Below are 11,110 nucleotides of genomic sequence, written 5' to 3'. Positions count from 1 at the left end.
GGGGGTGGGGGGTGGGATGTCAGCTCAGCGGATGGCAGTCTGTTCAAAGTACATTACTGGTATTATCTTGCCCATCATTCCCTTCTTCTGATTTGTGTTCGATAATTACGTATTAAAATTAAACATTTAAATTAAAAAAAAGTTGGACTACAAACATACAGAATTTGCATTGAATATGAACTATTGTATACGCAACCTTTTAACTGAATTTCCATAATAGTGCCAGATGTAATTGCTATGGTAGTTGTGATTCCATTTGATGTTATCTTGAAAGTGAGTAAATTGTAAAATGCTATATATTGATTTATTATTATTATCCTTATTATTATGTAATGGTGCAAGACCGTCTTCTGCTGGAGAAAACGGATGAGTCTGAGGGAAGACGCACACATGCACAAAAATAAACTGTATATACTACAGTATATTTGACAGTATGGTCACATGGATGCATGCATCGATATGAGGAGCCACTTAGGCCAAAACTAAATACTTCACTTGCACATACATATATACTGGTACTAAGCACTTACACATACAGTACACAGTATACTATTATGCATATACATACATATAGTTATGCATATTTACATACTATCATGCATATACATACATACAGTTATGCATGTACATACACACATGTATACACATATCTAAATACTCAGTATTTATGTATTGTGATGTGACTACACTTTAAACGGAAGTTGCTACCATGGCTAAGTGCTGTTGCAATGATGACTAGGCCTATTTGTAAAGGTGCAGACAGGTTCAAAAAGAATGCGCATGTAATTTTCATTGTTTTGATTAGCTTCCAAGTCCAGGTTTTAAATGGCAATAGAGACTTCATCATTTTTTTCCAAAGTTTATTCCTGGTTGAATTGGGAGCTGCTGGGTTGCATGGTGGTGTATGGTGGATGATACTGACGGTCTAAACAACCGACTTAGCTCCCTTTCCACACTGGGATGAACAGCACTTGATAATTGACAAGTGTTTTCGACATTAGTAGCGATGGCGCTGATAATATGCATGTATGTTAGAGTGCTTAGTACCAGTATATATGTATGTGCAAGTGAAGTATTCAGTTTTTCTCAAACATCTACATGACCAACAGTAGCTAAGGTTGAATCAGCCTCCAGTTATTGAAATCATTACAACATCATTCTAATACATTTGCATATTTACATTTCCCCTAGACATTTTCCACAGACTGTCTTCTTCTGCTGTTTTCTTTTTTCACTGTTGCAGACAGCTGTTTCCAGTACATATGAAATGTATGCTTGAGTTACACACTTAAGAAATCAAACTGCATGTACTACTGCACTACAATGCAAAGCCAACTGACAAATATTTCTAACATTCAGTGATATGGATAACCTCACTTAAGCAAGTCCTTGCATATTGATTTTCTAACTGTATTCTAATGAATGGAAAACATTGCATACACAAATGTAATATATGTACATACATATGGAATTTCCATATATTAAATATAATAATAATATAATACATTGAAAATAAAAACATATGTAAAGACTATATATAAAACCATAAAAACAATTTCATATATTTCATATATGTCCAGCCCATACAAATATGTATGTTTATGTATGAATGCTTATATTCTAGACAAATGCTACAAAAATATATATCCATCCCAAAGCCTGTCAATATATATTGATATTATATACAGTGGGTTATATACAGAATGGGAAGATATGACATAAGACATGTTTAAAATTAATAAAAAAAATAAAAAAAAACAATAAGCATAAAAATGTTTTATATGAATGTTGTATATATAAATTAAGCATATATTTAATATATATGCTTTCAACATGTATATACCATATAAAAATTAATCATAGATATACAGATTTTAATATGGGTAATTCATATATGGTAAACTTATATCTTCATATATCCACATATATGCCCTATAGATGACATATATGGCAACATCAGTCTTGATATAGGGACATATATGTCACATTTCTGTATGGCAATTTTTACAGACAACAGCATATTTTGGCAAATCAGTATCGGACAGTAGGTTAAAACTTACAAATACACAGGTATGACCTTTAACTCAGGGCAGGTCTGCTCCACACTCCTCTATGACCTCAGAGTATTTTTGTTTCCATTCTCCAGTTTCCATCTCTCCATAATGTGATGATGATGATGATGATGATGTCTGTTTTGTTTAATGGGTGAACCATGTGCTGCCTGCAGGAGGTTACTCTTCACCCACCCATGCGCACACACACACACACACACACACACACACACACACACACACACACACACACACACAACAGCACACATGCTATAAGAGGACAGGCAAGTTAATTGGTAAGGCTGTTCGTTACTCTCTAACACCTTCCTGTCATTTGTAAAAAAAAAAGAAAAAAAGAAAAAAGATTTGGGTGTTGCCTAAGTCATTTTTTATTAAGTAATTTTTTTTAATCTGATTTGATCATGTTTGACACACACACACACATACACACAGAACACACACACACACACACACACACACACACAAAGACACACACATTTGGGTTGTTTATCTGATGATAACTGATGATGATATTACATGGCAACATCACTTTCATTGGGTAGGACACAGGAGCAGTCAGACAATCTGAAGCACTTCATTTGGAGGTAAAGTGCACTCCAAATGTTGCTAATAACCTCTCATTGCACAGCTGGGTCATGGCCAGGGTCAGCTTATCTGTTAGCATGTTTACTGCTGGTTGAGTAATATTGGCTGTGTGGGCTACTACAGTGTTATCTAAGAGATCTTCTATAAGAGTTATCTAAGAGAAGAGATCATTCTCTGATTTTGTTATTTTAGGAGTTTTTACATACAAATGTTACAATGAACACATTCTAGTTGGAACTACAAGTGGGTATAATGTAGTGTATGTGGTAGTAGGCTGGCTTGTCAGAACTAAATGGAAGTGAAAGAATGAAAAAACAAATCAGATTAAAGTTTGAAGTTTTACCACAGTTTACCCTCACTGTAGAGAACTTTACTCAATTGTTAAAGACAGTTGTGTTATGCACTTTTAAACTGCTTATTTATGTCTACAGTACAAAGAACTAAAATTAGCCAGCTGCCGAAGTCTGTCTCTGTCAGTCACATGGCACTGGCCTTGGAAGTCTGTAGAGGTCTGTTGAGGTTAGAGTCAAACAGAGGTGCGCTTAATTAAGTTGCGGCTCCTTTCGAAGGTTATGTAAGCACTGTTCCTACAGTGGCAAGTTTACATACATCAGTCAACCATGATAATATGATCAAATGTTAGACTGACTTTATGAAGAGTTTCATCATGTTGAGAATACGATGCAGCAGTCAGCCAAATCCAGCTAAGTAATATTAGATACCATGAATGTAGTAGGTTGTAATTAGCATAGCATTAAGCAGCAGAAGAATTAACACAAGTAGTTTGTGTTTTGAATGATTTCATTGACTTGTGTGGAGCAAAGGAAGCCACATTGGAAACATCCATTCTGAGGAAGCTAACAGGCTAGGCTAGCTAGCTTTCATCTCCAGCAGCACAAGCTGTCCAAGTGTAACAGACTGACTCTGTCGTGTTTCTGTGTAAATGCATCAAAGATAAAGAAACTGTCAGAAGAGTGAATGATGAATAAAGGATGTTTTCTGTCTTTTCATCTTTACTAATTAACGATTTAAATCACTATGCAGCTCAGAGGCTACCGGCAGCTACTGGACACTTTTAAGGAGGAATGTTTTTGTTCCTGTTACTCAATGCATGATTGAAGTTTGGAAATCAGTCAATACACCTTGAATGTCAATATGACAACTTTGACCATTTCATTTGTTTTTAGTTGCTCTCTAGCTATATGACATACACTTTAGTGATGATCACATCTTCAGTGCAGATATTTTTTTTCATCACTTGAAGAAAAAAAGTGGCCAAGCGTCATTCTGGTACCAATACACCTATGGGGTCACATGACAGACAGAAAGATGAAGGCACGCTGATTTTCAGTAGGCCTACCCTTGCTAGCTAGCTAGCCTATTTGTATTGTAAGAAGGTATATCCACTGGCTATATGGTAACAACAAAAAATTTGTAAAACAACAACAAAGGCACCAAGTGTTGAGTTACTTTTTACTTCTGTTTAGTTTGGTCAAAACACCTTCAAATGCATGCAATGCTTTTCTCTGTCACAATCATGATTATTGCTGTATGTTCAGACAGAAGACAAAGTGGATTTTAGAGGCAACACAGTTGCTTAAAAGGTCAATGGAAAGATGGTAGTAGACACAAAATCACCAGGGCAGCACAAACTGACAGCTACAACTTGAGCACAAATCTATTGAACAATTTGCTTTAAATGTTCAGAGATGAGAGGAAAAAGAAGAAACATTGGGGTTAAATAACAGAGAGAACTGGAGTTTCTGGTGAGTTCAGGGAGAGACTGAGCTGAACACAAACACACAGACACCTCAGACAGTCAGTGTGTCTGTTGCTGGCTAGCTTACAGCCGATGCCTGTACAGTTGTGACAGCTCACATTCTCCATCTGAGGAATGTTGGTCAAAACTACATGTCCCTGAATGTCCTTTAACTGAATGAATCAGATGGGATGAAGCATCTGCATGTTGTTAGTGACAGCACTCTCACTAGGGTTTCTAATGACTCATAGGAGAAGTGAAAACTCAAACTCAGGCCTGTCGCAGTTTTCTGCTGCAGTTTTGTGTGTAGAGGAGGAAGGCTGGAGGGGATGGGAGAGGGAGCGAGGGGGTGTGTTCGGTGGACAGCCATTCATCCTGAGCTAAGGGAAGGTTTCCAAATCTCCCCCCTGACATTCTTCTGGGCTCAAAGAAGCCCCGGCACAGAAGTGGCCCAAAACTGGCACAGACCGCCTCAGCGTTGCCAGGGACAGCCACTCTGCCGAGGTGTTGCTGGGGCCCAGCGCTGTTTTGTCTTCCATTCTCACCTCACTTCCTGGTTTGGAAAAGAAGGCTGGAGGATCATTAACCAGCAGAAGGACCTCATACTGCACCGTACTGTATGTAACCACGTCTCCATTTAGTTAGCTATTTCTGCCTTCACTGGCATGGCCTTCCTTTTTTTTTTTTGCTCTAAAGCAAACATCCATCCAGTGTAGTCGTCAGGTAGATTTCCTAACCTGACGGAAAGATTATTCATATCTCACGTATTGCCAGGGACCAGTTTAGTGTGTCATATTGTTCCATGTCCTGTATTTGACACTACAGTGCACAGTGTAACTTAAATGTTACATCATGTCTTTTCACTGGATGAATACCCACTTATTGACCTTATACATTTAAACAACAAAGAAGCTCTGTGACTTTGTTCTTTTGTCTTTTTACTTCCTGTCTATACCAGATGTGGGAAAGTGTCGCGCTGTGTAATTTAACATCTGCTGCTTATAATCCCATTGTGCCTTAATTATTGGAAATATATCATAAGTTTCACAAAATGACATGCAGCGTTGAGGACTATTTGCATTGTACGTAACTTTGTGCTATAGATGGTCTGTCTTTCAAATTTGTAAAAGGTTGTGTGAATCTATCAGGGTTGTGACTTTTGTTTTTGCTTTTGTTTTTTTAAGAGACAAACCTGAAAATTGAAAAAAGAAAAAGGAATCAGTAGTGCCTTCTGATTTGATGGCAGATTTTCTGGTACCCTGGTGAGTCTTAAAACAAACATTCCCCAAAATTCAATGTTGCGAAATGTCCTACTATCCATTATAAAATATATCCATGCCCATTATTTTAAAAATCTACATTCAGACAAAGTATTAAAATACAACCAATAGGTTAAAATGAGTTGTTCTCTGACCCTTTGTATCTGTGCTTTTTTCATAGTTTGTGGGTAGTTGTCCTTGAGGTGGAAAAACATTAAACTGCCCAGTTTCTGATCTGGAAATGACTACTTTAAGATGATTTTTTTAAAGTTAATGTCCATATACCAAGCCCTAAGGCTTAATCCATGTCTACATGCAAGCATAAGAATTGTGACATGTTGTGAAGCTGAAAATTCCTACTCTATTTATAGTGTAGCATCTTTTAGTACACATCTTTCACACTCAACAGTATGTGTGATCAGTATCTATTTTGTTAGTTTCATAGTTTATAGACATACAAAAAGGAAGTTCGGTTAGTGATAATAAAATTAGACTCATAGGTTGTCTATTAAATATTGTATCATGTGTACTGAATCTGAGAATGAATCCTCTTAGCTCCTGAATCCTCTTAAGGATAACCCGTGAGTTTCCATTCTCCATACGCTCGCATTCCTACAGGGCCAAAGTCACTGTGCAGCACCAAGCTGGTGTAGCATCTGGAAACACATGTACACAGAAAATCCTATACAGATACATTGGTATTATACAGATATAGTGCACCAACTCCTTCAAGATCATTATGGAGCCTTGTAAAAATTATATAAAGAGGAAATTAAAGAAGTTAGGGAGGCTCTGGAAATAACATATTACATGGCTCCAGGAGGCACCAATAGACATTTTGAAATTAAAAGACGTTTTTAAAAGACATTTTTCTCTAGAAATCATGCAATAACACAGCGCAGTAATTAGAGCATAATAATTAGAGCACTTTGAAATATGAGAACAGGAAAAGCACAGGTGTAAATAAAAAGATAAATGATAGCTGATACTGCTTCAATTTCAGTGGCTGGTATTGTTCATGCTGGCTCACAGTCATACTGTCTCTCTTAGTGCAACGTTTCAAAAGAACAGAGCCATCATTAATGTTATTAGTAACCTGGGCTTTTTCTACTATGAATTGACAAGCCTCTGAGGTGTCTAGATGTACTTAAAAATGACTGGAAATAATGGATTGTTATGGTAATTAAAGAAGTTTTGCTATTGCTACATTGCTGACGTTAGCATTAATGCTATTTACTCACCAGTCTAGAAGAAACGTTGTGAGTTCACTAGGAGCTGTCTCCAGTGGTGGAAAGCAACCCTCTAGTTTTACTTCTATTTATTTCACTTCTTTTCTTCTACTGAAGTTAGCATGTTAACTAGCTAGCCCATGCTTTCCAATACTGAGTCACTGTAGCATCCAGGCTGCCCTGAAAAAGTAACACTGCTCAGAGGGTGTATTATAACCTCCTGTCTTGTAAATGCAACAATGCCTGAAGCTCTTGGCAAGACTGGTAAGTAAACAACTGTTAATGCTAAAGTTGGCTATGCAAAAACAGTAAAACTTACAAATAAAATAGTTCGCAAAAAAAAAAAAGGAAAAAAAATAAAATAAAATAGTTCGCTGTGCTTGGATTCACAACAGCTTCAATGGATATTTTCTAAATATTTCACAATAGACAGCTTTTGCTTTACGCTAGTGGTTAGCAGCTAACCGAAACTGTGAATTTTGAAGTATTTAAAATATAGCTATAGTATAGTAAAATAGAGCTGTGAAATCTTTTTATGGTGACCTGGTTGTGGTGTAAAAAGCTGTAAAGATGTTAACAAGCATGTTAGCCAACAGTCGCCTCCTCTCACTGAGCAGACACAGAGCAACATTTGCGTTCATTTGGAATTGTGTTTCTTGCCACGTGAAGAAATTAACTCCAATATTGACTCACCTTTTAGTTGTTTCTGTAGCTGCAAAATGCTGTGCTATGTTCACTTGCTAGTATCTGGTGTCAGCTAGACAAAAAGCCATAGGACATATACAAATTATTGATTCATGCAACGTCAAGATTTTTCCAGTGCCTTCATATTAAGAAATAGTACATGTAAGAATTTTGACAGAAGAGTTCTGTGGTAGTTATAGATTCATTCAGCACTGTGCTCTTGCTGTTTGACAGGAAATAAAAAAACTTGTACTGCAGTTATGTTAATGCATGTTGTAACAGTTTTGGTAAACCCTGCCAAACAGATATCCTGTCCAATCAATGAATGACAGAGATGTTCAGCTCAAATGGTGGCTGTGACTTTATATTTACAAATGATTGTGTGTGCATTCAGTTGGGATGGTTAAGGTCAGGGTAAGGGGCAGAGGAATGTATTATGTCAAACACAGGTCCCAACGAATATATTAAATATATGTATATTTATTTTAAGCAAAGATGACTTACATTGTGAACTGTCTTTGTGTGATTATATATTAACTAAACTTTAGCTTCATCATCAACAAAACTGTTGGATGGATGAAACATTTAGAGATGACTTTACTATTTTTAGATCTTCTTCACTGATACTATAATCAGATTTTTACCTGGATGTTGTATAATTGTATTTAAATTTGATTTTCAACTATGAAAAGACCTAAATGAATGAGTCAGAGTGATTATTTTCTATTTTCAGCTAGATAGCCTGCTAGATGTACTAATAAAAGCTGTTAAATATTACAAAAGAGGGTGCTATATTAAATCCATTATTGAATATGCAAGTCATCTGTCTTCTGAAGCATCCCACATTGGTTTATGTGTATTGACAGAAGATCATATACAGCTTTTGTTCATGTTCATAAAATATTTACCTATTGGTGGAAATTTTTTGGTTTAAAACATCAAATGATCAGTGAAGAAGAGGGAAACAAAGCCAACCAATCAGATCCTGTGCCCATGAATATTAAAAAGTTCTTTTTAAAAAGTTCTGTTATTAATGGTGTGGTCAGGTCAAGTAAATTCAAGTCAGGGAAATTTTATTCATGTAGCCCAAAAACAACAAATCATTCTGAAAGGATTTCACTATCTGTACAACCGTCAGATCAGATAAGAAAAATTACCCAACAAAACCTTTAACAGGAAAAAAATGGATGAAGTCTTGAGAGGAGAACCAGAGGGAGGAAAGACAGACATATAGCATATGTAGGTGTAAACAGGAGTAACAATGAAATTATTATAATTTCAAAAATAAATAATGATAATAATGTAGAGAAAGAGAATGACACTACTCAAAATAGTTATTTTGCATTTCAAAAACTTATTGTTAAATTCTCCTTCACAGTAATAGATTGCCTTTACTCTATTTGAATTTAATGGAAGTCAGTCAGACTAAGATATTACACTCAACTTATTTAAGATATCTTTGATTGTGTAACTTGCATGTAAAAAATCGCCACAATTAACATTAAATGGTTAGAAATAATACATAAAAAATCACAGGGATTGTCCTTTAAGATGTCGTAAATGTACTTTATACAGTCTGAGACAACTTTCCCATTCACTTTATATCCCATAACTGCTTGATTGACAACGACAGACAGAATGAATTTGAAATTTGACTCTGTTGCAGTTGTTACTTTCCTGTTGCACTAACCAGTTCCAGGAAGCAACTTTCTGCGTTATCTGGAAATTTTTAGTGATTGAAAACCAGAAGAATCCTCTCAGATAACTGAGTAAACCTGCTTCTCACAACAAGCCACTACAGGTACATATCTGTGGTAAATTCACTTACATCTGCAAATTGGAAAAAAGTGAATATTCACTCCTGTAAACAAATGGGGCAGAAAAATAAATGAATAACAAGCCCAAGTTCAGCTACACGTCTGTAAAGGATGATGATTTATCACAGGGTATAATCTCACACACACCCCATGTTTTTACGCGAAGTTTGAGAGCTGCAGTTTCATTAGCGAAAAGACTATGTCCAGAGACCTTGAATGACTATACATCAGTATTTAGGGAAATATTCTATGCATTTTTGCTTTCTTGAGTGGATCGATACCAGTTTGCATGCTGAGTATGAGGGGAACTGCCAGAAGTTATCTTATGTAGCTTAGCATGAACACAAGGTAGACAAGGGAAAAGCTAACCTGAATTAGATGTTCTGGTGGGTGGATTTAGTGGCCTCAGGACAGAGGCAGGCTAGCTGTTTCCCCCTGTTTACAGTCTTTGTGCTAAGCTAAGCTAACCAGCTGCTGGCTGTAGCTTCGTATTTATCGTACAGACATCAGAGTGGTATAAATCTTCTTATCTAACTCTTGGCAAGAAAGCAAATACATTTGCAAACAAATATATTTCCAAAAAATGCCAAAGCATTCCTTTAAATTTAATTTCAGATAAACCAGTTGATCCTCTGTTATTTACACAGAATATATACAGACAGACGTTCCCTGCATTAACAACAGGATACATCCACCAATGTCTAAATGTTCTTGAAACACTACAATCTTCTATCAAATCTTTTACTGGCACTCCTCTTTTACATATCTATATGTATGATTTAGAGAAATGTGCAAAATAATTAAAGCTTGACTGCAGTCTGAGTAATAAGACCACAGAGTGAAAGCAAGTCAAAAGTTCCCATTCACCTACATGCCTGGGTAAAAAAGCCCCTAACAGGCCACAGAGTGCCACAGTGTGAGTGACTCTCATTCCCCTGTCATTACTGGATGTTTACGCTGTGTGCAAACTGGCTCAGCTCACCACTCTGCCAGCATGGGGGGGATGTGGACGGATTGTAGCCTCTGCTCTCTGGGCGATGCCGGGGCTGACGATGCTGAGCAGAGCAGCTGTATAGCAACAGGCAAACAGCTCAACAAAGCGGCAGGTCCTCTGGGGACGTTGTTAGAGCTGCCGCTCTCTTAGGAACAGCGTGAGGAGGCCAAGGCAGTGTGCAATTTATCTGTCAGATGACACACATACTGTGCAATCCATAGTGGAAAAAGAGCCTTGGTAGTACTTTCTGTTATGTGAATGTTATAGCTAATCAAGAACCAGAATATAATTTTAAAATATGGAATAAAGCATAAGATACCATCACATTGGCAAGACACGGTAAATAATTTTATACAGCAGATTTCACACCAAAATACAATTCTTTTCATAATGAATTAAAACATTTAAAAGGCAATGTAAAACTCAGTATGCAAAGACAGAGGACTTTTTTTTTAAGAAAATTAAATCTATAAATAATATAAAGTAGGTCAAGATGAGTGCTTAAAGCTGCTACAATCCACATTTCTATAGTTCATCATTTTGTTTCCAGCAACAGCAGGCAGCTATTTTCAGCATTAAAAAAAGCTCTGATAAATCCACTGTAGGCCAATGCACCCAATGGCATTTTTTTGGACAAAATTACCAACTAGCTCCTAAACATATGGAGCATTCAGTCACTAAATAATCAGACATTTTTCTCAGAAAACTGGT

The sequence above is a fragment of the Seriola lalandi genome, unplaced genomic scaffold (assembly GCF_002814215.2).
Source record: "Seriola lalandi dorsalis isolate HSWRI2012SDOR001 ecotype SW California unplaced genomic scaffold, Sedor1 jcf7180002054748, whole genome shotgun sequence".
NCBI lineage: Eukaryota > Metazoa > Chordata > Actinopteri > Carangiformes > Carangidae > Seriola > Seriola lalandi.
Note: the sequence above shows the minus strand (reverse complement) of the source record.